The sequence below is a fragment of the Mus caroli genome, unplaced genomic scaffold (assembly GCF_978045245.1).
Source record: "Mus caroli unplaced genomic scaffold, Mus_caroli_1 scaffold_19, whole genome shotgun sequence".
Classification (NCBI taxonomy): domain Eukaryota; kingdom Metazoa; phylum Chordata; class Mammalia; order Rodentia; family Muridae; genus Mus; species Mus caroli.
This window is the reverse complement of record NW_028227274.1, coordinates 18,909,153-18,925,588: the sequence shown is the minus strand read 5'-3', so window position 1 is coordinate 18,925,588 and position 16,436 is coordinate 18,909,153.

The window sequence follows — 16,436 nt, the reverse complement described above, 5'->3', positions numbered from 1 at the left end:
CACACACACACACACACACACACACACACAAAACTCCACTAAATAAAAGATACTGAATTGTTCACCAACAATGGAAAGATTGCAATTCAGAGAACTTGTGAGTGGTATTTTGGTGATTCTCACTTCCTATTCTTTTCTGAGATTGTTGTGTTTATTATGTTAACTGTCCAACACGACTGTCAAGACTTGTCCTTTTCCTTCAACATCACCCAGGAACCTTCACAGTCACATCAGAGAAGGCCAGCTGTGACATGCTCATTGTGATACACGGGATGCTTGAGACAATCTGTGCTTTCCTAAGGCATACTGCTATTTCGGTGGCAGTTGCTCCTCTGGACTTGTGCTGTTGGCTCTATGGTTTTGTCTTGGCCTTCTCTGTTCATGTTTGTCTCAAGTTCAAGTCTCTTAACTGTATTTCTCTCCATTAGAGAGACTGGATGAGTAGTTTTTAACCCTAGAGAGATGCTAGGTCAACAGTGTGGTCATTATTAATATTGATCACACTCTGTATTGTCAATCTTTAACAGATATGATCGTAATTTCTCTTGTATTAGTCTTCTTCCCTTCCAAACCTTTTCCTTTCAAACAGCAAATGATTAGTCAAACTAGTTTTTGTCAGGTAGAGACTAGGTGCTCTGTAAAGCAGGTAATCTACTGACTGTGGACTTGCTACGTTTCTACTTTTCTCTTACTAGACATATTTTATTTTATTTTACATTCATGTGTGGATATGTATGTCCATGTGTGAGTAGATGCCTGCAGAGGCCAGCTGAGGGTAATGTAGAAAACCTTGGAGCTGGAGTCTCAGGCAGTTGTGAGCTGCCCAACATGGGCACTGAGAATGAAACCCAGTCTTCGGCAATAGCAGTAAGTGCTCTTAACTGCTCTCCAGACCCTCAAAGGAAAAGGTACACTATATGATGCTTTGCATGCTAATTACTCCAGGAAATGTCAGAAAAAAATCAAAATATATTGTAGTTAGGTGTGACTTTTTATTAGAAATTACAACAAAAGGATATGCTTCTGCAGCAAGGACTATACCACACAGTGCCTGTGAAAAGCTCTGAGACCCCTCTGCAAACAAAGATTAGATGTTGGGGGCTCTGCTAGTTAACTCTTTACTGTTTCATAAGCTCAACTGGTGACACTGAGGAAACCACTGTGTGCTCAAACTTTGCTGGCAAGCTTTATACAAAGAAGGAAAGAGAAAGGAGAAGGTCACACATCACAAGCTTCGTGGAATTTCTAGAAGACAAGACCGACCATGGTGGCCAGGAGAAAACAGTGAGCACTCTACCCTCCGGATGCATCTCTTGTGGGAAAGTAGTTATAACAATACACGTTAAATATTACACAAAGCATTAAAACAGGTAAATTTGTTTAGGTGCAGTAAAGATGTTAGAAGATGTAGAATTGTTTTCTGAAAGAAAAGGAGGTAATTCAAAATATAACACATGTTAAGGTGGAAACCTTTGAAATAGAAAATGAAAATAGACATTTACTGGACACCAACTGTGTTCTGGCCATGCTACATGCCTGCTCTCATTGAGTCTCCACTCAGCCCTGTGAGGTAGATATGATTGTCCTCATTAACTACTTGAGGAGGCTGATGCACACAGAGATTAAGGAGATCGCCTCAAGTCACTCAGCTGGGAAGCGAGAAGGGGAAACGAGGTTCAAACTCAGTCCAGTTGCCACTGGGGCCCATGATCTTGCCATATCAACACCAGGGCTCCTGGCAAGACTACTGTAGCTGTCTCTGACCTTCACATGCTTCAAACTTTCCTTTGGCACAGGATGGGCCTCTACCTCTGAGCCTCCTTGACATTTCTGCTTTCCAGCTTTCCAGATCCCGACAGAGCAGGGCCTGGATTCCTTCCTTCACAGCAAGGTACCACGTTTTATGTTACCACTTTGCAGGCATTTGGATTTCCCCCAAGTGTCCAGCCTCAAGCTGATGGGCCTGGGTACAAGGGGAAACTGGAGGAGAGAGGTTTTCCTGCTCTTTGACCCATGCCTTGCACTGTACAAGATATCCCAAGTGCATATGTACCTTTAAATATGGGTGTGCAGTGAACCGTGCAGAGTTCAGCAACATCTTTTGGCTAACTAGCTGACACTTTGGTGCTTAATAAAAGTGGACAGAGCCTAGGGGAGTCAATTACAATAAAGGTACTGAGCTAGAACTTCACAGAAGAGGAAAGAAAAACAAAACAGAAATACAAAAATAAAAAATCAAATAAAGAGTTGAAAGAAAACTGTAAGAAGTGCACTTCAATAGTCACTAGCTCCTATTGTAACTAAAGCTCCTACAACCTTTCAATGACATAATGCCCACATTATGACAGCTAGTATATTTTATACACCATATATAGATAGATACATACACATATGTGTACACATTTAGAACGAAACTTCAAGTTCAATGTTAATTTTTAGATTAAAGTAAAATAAAGTTATTTGACAGTACGTTTTTTATAATCATCCCTGAAGGTAATTTTGACATCCCCAGGTATCGCAAAATCAAAGCACCCCATGCTCCAGTGGTAGAACTATTTTGGCCTTCAAAGAATAAATGGCCCTAGGATTTCACCCGAGGCATTTGCCCATATGAGAGTCATCTCCTGGGGATCCACAAGAAGCCCATTGGTGATTCCATCACCACCCCCAGAGAGATCCTCATATTCTACATGGCCCTGTTAGAGTCACTTATTAGACATTTTTTTCTAAAATACAGGAGGCTCTGGGTTCGATCCCTGGCACACCCCAACTATGGCGATACAGTATCATGTGTGTGTGTTTGGGAGGGAGCATCTCCCCCCAGTGAGAACTGGAGGTCAGCCTGGGGTACATGTACATGAGATATGAATGGGGAAAGCCTGGGGTACATGTACATTAGATATGAAGGGGGAAGGATAAACACATCACCAACATTTTCTTGTATTTCACATAAGTGCCTCTCCTTCCTTTTGCTTCAAGAAACTTACATTCAAAAATATGGAGAGTCTGGTGTGCTGTCCCAAGCCTTTAATCTCATCTCTCTCTCCTCATCTCTTTCTCGGGAAGGCAGAGCTCTGTGAGTTATAGGCAAGCCAGTGCCATGCAGTGAGTTTCTGCCACATAAACAAAACAAAATAAACACGCTAAGTGTTTCAGAGTAACTTAATCACATGCCTACTAATAGTCACTAAGAATAAAAGGAAGATATTTTGAAAATAACTTCTCAGTTCAATCAAAGGTAACAAACCTATTATATGTTAAAAATAAATTACACTTCTGTGAAAAGTAATGAATGTTATCCAAACAAATTAGTTAGAATCACACCTTCCTTTTCATCTGGATAAATATGGTAAACCGTATTTTCATGTTCATTTATATATTCATTTTAATATGCTGCTATAGTAAAAGTGCATAAAGAAAGTTCAGATTAACGTAGACACATAGAAATGGAAAGGCCTCTCTCTTTCATAGCATACGATAAAATTTTAGATATCTTTTTAATACAGTTTCAAAAGTCAATGTGCATCATATTTCAATGTCCCACATTATGTGACATCATAGTATTAATTAATAGTTTGTACTCATGTTAATACTTGTTCTGTTTTTCATGAGACTTTTGTCATTACATGATGCGTAGGGTGGCAGGTGTTTGTATGTGTGTGTATGTGTGCACACACTCGCACATGTGTGCATACCTCTGGATGTAAAATTAAATATTCATTTTTAGAAAAGACTGTTTCAAAGGCTAGATATTATTCAGTAGTAGAGTACTCGTCTAGTATACCTAAATCCCTAGTTTTACCTGAGGGGGAGAGGAGATTGCTTCACTAATCTGTACAAAGTTCCTAAACACTGGTACACATCATTATACAACATTTTTTTAAAATCTATCTATTAATAATATCCTCAATCGCATTAGAAAACTATTTAAGTAAAATTCATTGTGAAATATTAATTCCTTGGACTCTATGTTACACCTAAAGTTCAAACTGTATTATTGTTAATGAACCTGTTAGTGTTATTCTTAAAGTGACAGGTTCATTTGTGGAGATAATGTTCTACAATACATCCAACTCTGAATAAGATCAAACCAAATCATTGTCTGTGGTTAGTTTAGCTTGCAACTCCAACAGTTGCACAAATGTTTGTTTTTAAACAAACTACCATTAAAATGTCAGTATGCAGGAAAACTTTCTTTTCCACACAGACTATTTAACAGTTATATATTAAAGGTTAAGATTTAGTAAAGTGAATAAATAATACTTAACTTCCTAAAGTGAAACTGGCCATTTCTTTGCATTGTGAGCACACAGACAAATATTAAAGGACACAATGGCCACCCACTTGTTGAGTGACACTGTTTCCCACTGCCATCAGAGATCTCACCCTCATTGCTTTTCCACAATCAATACAAATGTAAGCCCATGGAAATGGCAAAAAAGTCTTTATACTGTGTTGAAAATAAACTTTAATCTCTCAAATCCCTGAAAAGCTTTCAAGTAGGCCTGGGTATCTATAGACTATGCACTGAAAGCCAGAGTTCTGTAGGAACAATCCCACACGTCTGTAACTTCAAACACAGTAGGCCCCATGGCAAAATCACCTGTGTCACCATTTTCGGTAGGACGGCACAGAGTGCTGCTTCGTCTGGGGCTGCTGTGGCTGCTTAGTTGCGGTTCCTTGTGCGGTACTTACTTAGCTTATCTGCCTTCTTGTGTCCAGTAGAGTTGGAATGATGAACTGTCCCAGAGCAAATATTCTTACTCATCAGAGTGCTAGCACATGAGACAGGGTGGATTTAAGGAAGTGAATAATAAGGGAAGTATTCACTTCCAAAGAAAAGCTGAACTTCTAAACAAGGTTCACCTTCATTTTATTACTGCTGCTGCTATTTTAGGGAGAATACCAGAAGCTAACGTGAAGGAATCTATGAGCCACAGATAGGTTTACTTGTAGATAGCATCATCTGATTGCTTTTCAGACTTTCTTTTTCTCTTTAAAAATGTATTGCCTTACTCCTCATCCTGAGAGACAGGTGGTCTGTGTGGATACTCTTTTCCATTCCTATCTCTTACTACTCAAGAGGTCAAGGGTGGCTTTTGAGTCTCCAGAAACCTGTACAGGGCTTTCCGCATAAAGATTGGCAGAAGACCTGGGGATTATTTTAAATCGTGTGTGCTTTCAGCCGAACAAACTAAATGAAGTCATGGGATAAAACTGATTTAAATTTGCCTAAAGAGATGCTTTTTTAAGATGCCTCAACTATAAATTTGTTCTTTGTTTCAGGGGGGAAACTGATATATCACTCAGTATTTACATACCTCTGTGTTTTATAAATTATTTTGTACATACTTTCACTCCCTTTTGTAGTCATAGTAACCATCATCTCTATTCTTTGCCTATCATTGGGCTAGGAAATCAACACAGTTCTGTTTGATGTAAAAATAAAATAAAATAAAAACTATTAGTAAGCACCATCACTCCCCATTTACAGATGAGAAAACTGAGGCTTAGAGATATTATTCAGTGGTAGAGCCCTCATCTAGCATATGTGAGTACCTAGTTTTACCTGAGAGGGAAGGGAGATTGCTTAGGGGAGTAAATAACCTGGCCACGTAAACCACAGACGTAGGACTTGAGCATAGTTTTCGAACAGCAAACTTTGAATCTTTTCCACTACGGCACACTCTTGGAAATTTGATTTTTGTTTTCTTCTTGAAAGAACTCCAAATCCTTTATCAGAAGTTTGCCTCAAAACACTGTGGTTTGTGATTTGCTCTTTTTGGAAAACTTACAAAAAGATTAAAAGTCTTAGGATCGATGTTATTTTTTTTAAGACTCTCGGAGCTAAATGAAAGCATCATCAAACCTTGAGATATTTGGTTAGAGTGGCAAGTGACAGTGCTGGAAAGCAACTTCGTTAAGGCTTTTAATAAATTGAGCATTGGGTAAGGTGCTAGGCTATTGAAAGAGTCTTTGTATTATTTTCCCCATAACTTAATAAAATTTTTATTTTAATATATTCTATTCAAAATACTATTCAAGCTGTACTTAGTAAACTAATGAAATTTAATATCCTGACTCATATTGCAAGCACAATAAAAATGTGTTCAAGAACTTTTTAAATGAATTTGGAAATGATATAGCTGTATTCTTGGAAAATTCTATTCTCTTGATATTAAATAGTGGCATAGAAAGCACATAGGCCTTGTAACTGTGGCCCACTAGCACTCTGGGTTTATGTAATTTATGAACATGAAGGCAAGCCATTCTTGTAGTGCATCTCTAGGTCAGCACTAACCTTTTTCAAATGTCTTGATGTCAAATTTGTAGTAAGAAAGTTGAAATTTTAAAAAATAAAAAATAAAGTCCTGTGTCTGTGGGAATGAATTTGGCTTAAAACTCCCATTGATTTTTATCCTTAGTTCATTAACAAATCACATTTAAAATATCATTCAGTTAAGTGTTCATTTATTAAGTATTTCTTTTGCCAACTCTAGTATTTGATGTGAGATAAGCATCAATAGAGAGAAAATAATTAAGCGTGATATAGCAAGTGTTTGTGTGAACTGCCCTGTTCCCATCAGCTTGCATCCACTTAGATGGGATACTTGACTCTATTGCAGGTTTTTGATGTCAGCAACTCAAAGAGTGAAATCAGGTATGATTATTAATGCTAAGACTGAGTCATATTACCTGACCCAGTTATCTACAGACTAAAGATGCATGAGATAAAAATAATATAACTAACTGTTCAATTGTTAACATCTGGAAATCTCTCTAGTATTTCACTTGGGTGAGTACATTAAGGAATATTAACTTTTAAGCATTCTCAGTGTGCTGATGTGAAGATATGGCTAGATTCTTCTAGAACATTGGTTCTCAGATGTAAGCCGCCATCATAATTACCTAGAAGGCTTTAGAGCCATAAACTGTTGCACTTCCTCAGCTCCTTCAGAGTCTCTATTTTAGTAGATGTGGAAGAGAGTCTAAAAATCTGCATTTCTACAGGTTTTGGGATGACGGCATTACTAATTGTCCAGTGTTAGAAAACACTTTGAGCATCTCTATTCTAATATAACCAATGTCATACTAGATGTTGGGTTGCAAAATTTCATAATGAATTCACATGGTCAAGTGAACGTTTAACAAAAATGAGGAAGTATAGCAGTGAATGTACATGTAGCTGAACCGATAGCAAAATTAGGAAAATAAGAAAAGAGGGACAGACCTCTAATTAATGGCAGAAATAATGGAATAAACACAAGGACAGGAACGAAGATCTTCAGCTCACCGTATTTATGCATCATCCCATCTGTTCATGATGATAGGTTTCAAACGTGTCATCCCTGCACAAATACAGGGACTTCACAGCATCAGATCTGAATATAGAGGGAATTAAAACAAAACAAAACCTAAAGGAATCGAAGAAACACAGGATCAGAGGATACAGCTAAGTTTGAAAGTACTTGCTGAACAAACATGAGGGCCTGAGGTTAGTTCCCCAAGAAGCCACATATAAAACTGCATGCAATAGCTAGCATCTGTAATCCCAGCTGAGACGAACAGACCCATGTCGATCACAGTCTAGCTGAATAAGTAAACTCCAGACTCAGTGAGAGGCCCTGTCTCAAGAGAGTGGGGTGTTACTGAGAATGGCACCTGGCATTGAATTCTAGCCACCACACTTACAGGTTTGCACATGTGCCTGCATGCCCACATGCTTATATGTACACACACACACACACACACACACACACACACAGAGGGGGGGGGAGGGAGGGAGGGAGGGAGAGAGAGAGAGAGAGAGAGAGAGAGAGAGAGAGAGAGAGAGAGAGAGAGAGAGAATCTTTTTCCTGGTGAGAAGACTTTAGATAAGCGTTGAAGAACTTTTAAAAGACATTGCTTTTCATCCATATGTAACAGTCCCAGGCTTAAGTCTGAAAAAGGTTAACTTCATGGAGCATGAAGACATCACTAAATGATCAATTGCTAGATAGATAGTCTAGATCCTTGCCGGTGCGCCTTTTGGGGGGGGGGGAGCTGTGGTCCTCCTAGATTCCCTTGTCCAGCTAGCCATGCAAACACATCTGCTGACTGTAGGCAATGGACAGATTTATGTCTCTTCCTGAAACTGTAGGTGATATCAGAAGTGACTCTGATTTCTAAAACAACAGAAATTACAATCAATACTGGTGTGCAGATAAAACTCTTACACCCCAGTCAATCATAACGCCTGCAGTGGGCGATGTCCTCTAGCAGCCCCAGCGTCTGAAACTTCGCATCACTTAGCAATCGTTGTCATCTATGGATTACAACAAACAAAAATCATCTGGGATAAGAGATAAAATGTTGTAAGTTCAGTTTTTTTATGTCAGATGTAAAAGAGGTCCATTCAGGTAATCTAGAACTGGTGCAATGGTTTCTGAATTCATCAGAAGCCAAATCCCTTTCAGCTTCATGACTTACCATTACAAGTGTCAGGTCTGTCTTTGTGATCTTGGTTGTGCTGCTGGGTTCCAGCTGATGAGAGGCACATTCTAACAGCTCATTGGAGGCCAGGAAGAAGGCCAAGTTCCCAGTCTTGCCTTAAAGAGACTTCCTAAGTATACCATAGCAGCCCCTCCTGCACTTGGCTATCAGGGAGCTGGGATTTTTAGCTTGTCATCAAGGAACCAAAGTAAAAATTAAGACTCTGGCCCAGTGTGGTGGCACACGCCTTTAATTCCAGCACTCGGGAGGCAGAGGCAGGTGGATTTCTGAGTTCAAGGCCAGTCTGGTCTACAAAGTGAGCTCCAGGACAGGCAGGGCTATACAGAGAAACCCTGTCTCAAAAAAAAAAAAAAAACCAATAATCATAATAATAATAATAATAATAAGATTCTGTTAGAAGAAGGAAGACACATAGTTGGTGCCATCAGATGCAAAGAAATTACAATTCTTACCTTCTACCACAGAAAGTGGTTAAAGAGCCCTCACTCTCCTCACATAGAAGCATCACTCTGCTTGAAAGTCTCAGTTTTGTTTAGAACACAAGAGCTACCTAAATAGGGTGAATTCAGAGGCCTGGCCCCCTGAGACTCCAATTTAGCACCCCAGGCTGTGTGTGACTGAGGGGTTGCCAGGGTCTCCTCTTTGAGAAGCCCCACAGCTTCCTTTTCAGTTGTCAGACAGCTTTCTGTCACAGCCTGGCACATTGTTGATGATCCCTATTTAAAACAAAGAAACAAACAACAGGAGACTAACTTGCTTGTTCCTCTTTAACTCTTTTATCCTCCATAATTATATCTGGCCGATGGGCACACTCTCAGTCCTTCAACTGCTTGTTCCATTGAAACAGAAAAGCTGGATCAATGATAGATGGATTTTAGGAATGCAGTTAAGTCCTTCTTTGAAGGCAGGGCCTAGGAAGCTTCCCCAGGAGGAGTTAACCTGAACTCCAGGCTGGATCTGTGCTTTCTGTGACTCCAGTGGCTAGAAACGGCCAGGGTCAGGCACCACAGTCAATCTAACAGTGAGTGATTAACAGCCAAGACTGAGCTCTGTGCTTCATTCCAAGCCCCTGCTCTGGCATCTCTTTAACACTCAGGTAAATGTCAGAAATGCACCCGGGGATTATAGCTGACAAGGGGTAAAAGCCTTCATGTTGTCCTCCAAAGGTTAGGGTTCCCAGGCCCAGTTGGAAGCCCTAGTCTCCAATAACCATTAATCCACTCTCTTCTGGTAGGAGTGAGCATATTTATGGCTGCAGTCACTAAAGGGTGAAATAAAGATTAGTTTTTAGTTAGGAACGCAAAGCTTTTGAGATCAATACAGACTCACTGCTGAAATCAATCTAAAGTTTGGAATTTTTAAGTAAAGATTTACTAGGCTTTCTTGTACATTTAATTTTCCAAAGGGAAAATAAGCCCAGAAATGTAACATAGTAATCAAATTGAGTAAACACCAGCCACTGTAAGCTGACCTGGGTTATGCACATATCAAATAAGTGTGAAAAGCAATAAAAATGTCCATAATGTAGATTGTAAATTCTCCCACAAACAGGTAAAAGCCAAAACACACATATAGGTTTACATGGTAGGAATCCAGCAGATACACTTGTCTACTCAAAATTATAAATAATCAATAGACATTAATAATGAAGTTATTCATGCATTTCCTTATTACCATGCATATTAAGTGTTTCAGTTATTTGTACTTAGCTAGATAAATAAATGTATAGTCATATTTTTTACAAAAGCTTTCAAAAAATATAGACTTATTCTGAAAAACAAAAGCTGCCGTTTGGATGAACAAGTAAGTAGACCGGAAACACACAGCTTGCTATAGTCTTCGGCCGTGCATGTTTGATACGTGTATACAATTTATTATGCAATTTCTTGAGATCTAACAAAGTAATTGTCTGGCAAACCATAGCTTTAATGACTTGTTTTTCTGTTTCATGTGAAAAGACTGTAGGTATTTTAGGCAAATGGCTTAATAGATCAACGTCAATAAGTTCTCTTCTGCTTGTTACATGTCTTTAGTTTGGGGAGATTTGAGATTTTTTTTTTTTAGAGAACTAGAGTGTCATGTAATAAGCTTATTTCTTCAGCAAAGTGTGTGAGGCTTACAGAATGCTGTAACTTCAGAAATTATTTAAACTACTCTTGGCCTTTACAGTAGAAGTGCATCTTTTGTCAGTAGAGTAAGGAGGAGTGGGAGTTCCCTTCAACCTCTATAGGATACCAGAAAGAGTAGATCAGCGGTAGAGGATATGGGAGTAGAGGATAGCGGAAGTGGAAGTAGAGATACTGGCAAATACTTAGTTTTTGATCGGGTTGTTATGATAAGAGCTTTGTGCTGCCCTGAAACTATTAGAGCATAAGATTATCAGATTACTTTAATCAAACTTTGTTTCGGACTATCTGCCTCACCTGGGAGTCACAATCAAAGCCCATTTGCCTACAGTGTATTCTGTCCACTCACAGCACAGGGACTTTGGTTGTAGGAATTGCTGCTGCTCTCTTTGCAATATTTAGAGGGTACTGTAACACACTGTAGATGTCTTCTGTTAATACTGGCATCTTTTACTCATTAATATGCTTTTTGGGAAGTTACAAAGCCCCTGAGAAAACATGGGTGTATATTCTTAAATAGAATCAGTGTGGGTCATAGGAGATAGATTTTTATCTCACTAAAACTGTTACACGGTGGTAAAATGACATTTTAACTAGTGCCACTCACTAAAGATGGGTAAAATAAATCTTAAGTGTTACAAAATCCATATATATAATAATTGTATATAGTACCTTTATGAGAAAACACACAAAGTGGTAAAATATGTACATTTGTGATATATGTATATATCCATATATTTTAATAAATTCCTTTTTACTAGAAGATTTATGTTACAACCAAGATAAGCTCACACTCACACACTCTAGGGGTTGATGTCATGGGGCCATTAGAATAGAGCAACATGGAGTAAAGGTAGCAGGCTGCCATCATGAATCTGTGGATTTGGAAGCCAGATTAGGGATTCCCAAGCTAGAAGAGTTTCTGGGTTTCTGTAGATCTCTGAACCATATTAAGTGATGAGCCTCAATAATTAAGTCTCATAGCACCATGTGCTCTTGTAGTGTACAAAGGTCAAGGCATTCCCTCTCAGAGCTGATCTACAATCTTGAGTATTTCGGTACATGACAAATACATGATCATACATGACGAATGGTGGATGAGTGCTCTGAGGAATCTTTATGTGTCAGTACAGTGGGAAGAAACAAACACAATTCTATCCCAGCAGAGACAGGTTCACATCCCACTCGGCTCCAGCTAGTCAGCTGGATCTTTGCAAACCACCAGAATTTCCAGGTAAGTCTTGGCTGGAGATGTGCAGGCAGAAGGAACTGAAAAGAACCCAAGCAAGACTCTAAAGATGAAGAAAGCTCCGAAAGTAGACTCCAAGGGAGATGAATTCAAACTTTGCAAGAGAATGTTCCTCAACTCTAGAGTTCAAAAAGAAAACTTACATTTAGTCCTGTTTCTTTAATCATCAGAAAAATTCATTTACTTCCATGGGTTCTTGTTAGAGATTTGGTAGGCTTCTCAAAGAAGTAAATGACGGATGTGCACATGGACAGATACATACTCCCCATTACTTAATACATTAAAAATATTAAAAAGCTAGTGTTACAGAAAGCATCACACACACACATGCGCCTGCGTGCGCGCACACACACACACACACACACACACACACACGGAAAATAGCACAAGGTAAACCAATTAACTACCTGACACAGGTCAATAATAATCTTTTCTTTCACTTTGACTGTGTCCTCTTTCATTACTCAAAACCTCATCATGCCATTACCCAGGAGAAAATAAAACATAAATAAGTTTATTCTTCTAGCATGATTCATCAATTTTTACTATTAATACTTTGGAACATTCCTTTTTATTATTAATAGTTTAGAGCGTTTCTTTCAGCTTCCCATCAGTAAAGCAATGTATATAAAAATACTCTCTTTAACTTTCTTTTTATGTAAACTGTGAGATTGCAAATGTTCTGTGGGCAAGGAAGCCTCTTAAAAAACCTCCATGTTCTTCAAGGACTTTGCAATAGCAGCACATGATCACGTCGGAACAACCAGCTGCTTGCCCTATACTTTCTTATCTTGATGTATGAGTGAGCCAGTCCCAACAGTGGGAAGTCAGAATACATCATTTATATGAGAGACAAAGGGGATGAAAAAGGAGAGGGAGAAAGGGTAAGGAAAGAAGACAGAGAGGCAAGGAGGCATCCAGTTTCATTTGACTGTTAGAAAAACCAAGGAAATTAACAAATAGAGTGAGGTACAGTAAGATAAATATCCTTACAGCTAGAATTAAATCCCCATAGGGAATTTAACTTAGTCCTTAACATCACAAATATATTCATTTATGTAATTGAACTCTATACAACATCAACACCAAATGAAAATATTCAAATGCATATTGGTTATGTGGTATTAGCCGTGGCTGAATGTTACTATGGGATTTTGATCTTTTTTTTTAAAGCAACACTTAGTTAATGGATTGCCCTTTAAAAAAATACAATGAGATACTCAACAGAATTCCTTATTAACTCAGTCTGCTAATACCTAAAATGTAGACAAGCTTTCAGATAATGCTTCTACAGCATGCCATTATCAAAAATAGAATGTGACTAGCTTAAGTAAAGTTTTATGAGTATGCCATTAGAAAACCAACAGTATAGTAGGGGTGGAATACAAAACTAAGAAATATATAATAAAAAGAAAAAAAGAAACTAGATTTTATGAAAATGGAGAGAGAGCTTTGCTCTAACATTAAAAAAGCTAAGAGAACAGACATGAATCTAAGATATAAACAGGTGCCCTGTGATCCAATGTCCCAATGAAAGTGATAAATTCCATGACGTAACAATATTTGATTATTAGCCTTATAACTATCTCACTAAAAACTTAGATGATTGCTTTTCATTAACTATAAAATGATTAGTGGTAGTGGCTATTCTGACAAAGAGACACACATCTTCATTTTTTAAGAATGAGTAGAGGAGGAAATAGTGTCACAAATAAAAAGAAAAATTTGAGGGTGGAGTAGTTGATTAGAATAATTTGCAACTTCAGGTAATATATCTCTATGATAAAAAATGTCCTGCCTATGAGGGGAACAGTACATATTTTTTAATGAGCATTCCAAATTTATCATGCCTACAATAAACTATTCTACTATCTTTGAAAACTATTGAAATGTGTGAAATGATTTTGGAAAACACATGATTCCTGTTAATACACTCAGAATATTTCCACATTCTTGATCTGCTATTCATATATGACCTATTTGTGGCGACAGCATGAATTCCTCTGGTGCCCAGGCTCCAGGCTAACTTCAGGAGAGAATGAATACACTTTCCCCTCTCCCATGGCCTAAACTTTCAGCTGATTTTAGTAAGAAAGTTCACAACTGTCCCTTACAAACCATTTGTTTTAGCCACTGCTTTCCGGTTCACCCCATAGAGTAGTTACAGGAAGGGAATGCTCTGTGTACCTCTACACACAGGAAAACTGAGACAAGACCTGAAAGAGAAAAATGATGAGTGCACAGTCAAAAGGGGTGTGTGTAAAATTCAGAAGTCAGAGGACTCTTGTCTCAACAGGATCACTGGAATGAAGATCAACTGACAACAGAGAACGTTGACTATGAGTCAGGAATGGGCTCCGCATCCCACCATTAATAATACATATCCTAAATTTTTAAAACTCTTAATTTCCTAGGACAAATATGAGCTATCAGTGTCATCAAAGGTAAAGGAGTGATGGTTTTTAAACATGTAATAAACATATAGAGCATATAATATTAAAGAGCAAAGTAAAAAGTAGTGATACTTTTGTTCAAGTAATCAGTCACCCTTGGAATAGAGTCATCAATTATTGCTGCCCAAGGAGAAGCAAATGCCTCCACTGAGTATCTGCTGAACACAAGGCAAAAAAGAGATAAAAGAAAAACTAAGATAGGATGCCCTAGTTGTGCCTGGTGGTGGTTGTTGAGGTTTTGAGCTTGCTCTTGTTGTCTTGTTTAACAACCATTCAAATGGCACTCTCTAAGCAAGTATCTGTTCTACACAATACATCCTTGCATAAGGATCATTAAAATCCTTTGATAGGTGCTGTAGTAATCCTCTTCCTGAGGGAGTTTAATGCTAAAGTTATACAATGCAAAGTGCCAGACCCAAGGTTCAATTTGGGCATTACTCCCCAGAACCCTTCTCAGAACCTAGCACTGAACTATGTCTAAGAATCTCTATAGAAGTAACAGTTGCCTAAAATTTCAATGTTTGCTGAGTGATTGAAGCATTCTTCAAGGTCTCATTAAGCTCCGCTCCATGTGCTGTAGGCAAAAGTTTCAGAAAAGTATAATTTTCTTAATTGTAAGACAACAAATCAATAGAGTAAAGAACTTGATGGACTCCACACTGCTCAGATGCCCTAACAAAATGTTACGCATACCCTATTTTTTCTGATAAACTTGAAAACTCACTTTTAGAAATCCATTAATGTGTTTATTGGGTAACTATTTTGCATCTAATACAGAGATATGAACTATGGAAGATTTTTGCAAACTGCAATGCTCTTTTTTGAAGATTGTAGTTTAGCTGTAATAGTAAAATAGATTTCCCTAACTAAGGGACTAACAGATAAGTAATAGAAAAAATACACAGACAATAAGAACTAAGAAGTTAGGGAGTTGCTTTACTCTGCTACTGCAGTTTCTTCAACATATATTAATTATTAATTTTAGCTATCCACTTACTATGTCTCACTTCTCTATGTTTCCTCCATTAGAATATTAGCTCCCTAAGGATGAGAATTATCCTATACTCATTATTCTATACTCAATACTTAGTATGTTATTTGGTATATAATAAATTCCCACTATGTACTTGATGGATGAAAGATAAAAAGAAGGAATCAATAGTGAATGTTTATGGGGGCAGTTTCCAGTGAAGTAGATTGGCTAGCCTACCAAATCAGGGAGAATTGCAAGTCTACCTTTGAAAACATAAAATTGCAAACTTTTTTCTGCTTTCCCCATCTTAGATTATCATTATTAAAACGATAAAGTAATCTGTCCTTATCAGCTGATCTCACTATGGAATGAATTGCCCTGATCAGTAATCACCAGTAACAGCACTGGTCTACTTAGCTGAGGGCTATATGGATAAATAATCCAGGCCATCCTATGACTGCTGTCTTTTTGCCCTGACTCTTTTGTGCATTTGAGTTCAGTTATCAGTGAACTGAAGAATGTCTGGCCCATGTAGGGTCTCAACTTTCAACCAAACTAGCTTGAAGTCTTTCCCACAGCAGTTTTTAGAGCTAAAATGTTGAATTGGGGACAGTTAAAAGCATATAATGTCTCTTAAGGCTTAGACTCAGAATTAGCACAAAGTCACTTCTGGCATGTTCTATTGTTCTAAGAAAATAGCTCGGACAGTTAACATTCAAAGAGTTGGAAATAGATCCGGTCCTATTGGAGGCAGGGAAGCTCTTGCAGTCTACCAAACTCAGGATTAGCAAAAGGATTAAGAAAGCAAAACATCTGAAGGATTTATAACAGTGTCCATCACACAGATCACAAACTCAATGAGCAATACTGAGTATTACTGCTTGAAGCTGACTTCAAAAAGGATGGCTACTTGAGAGTTCTATTTGTAGGACTCAAACCCTCTTCCAAGAACAAAACATAACCATAAGTGTTTTATGCATGAATCCAGAACGCCCAAAGAGCAGCTACCAGTGAGCACTGTCCCCAGAGGTACTAGCACTGCACACATACCTGGAACCTACAATGTCCAGAGCCAAGTCCAAGCCATTGGAGAACAGTAAACCTTTGGGTTTGGGTGAAATTCTAGCTAACAGCACCATTGC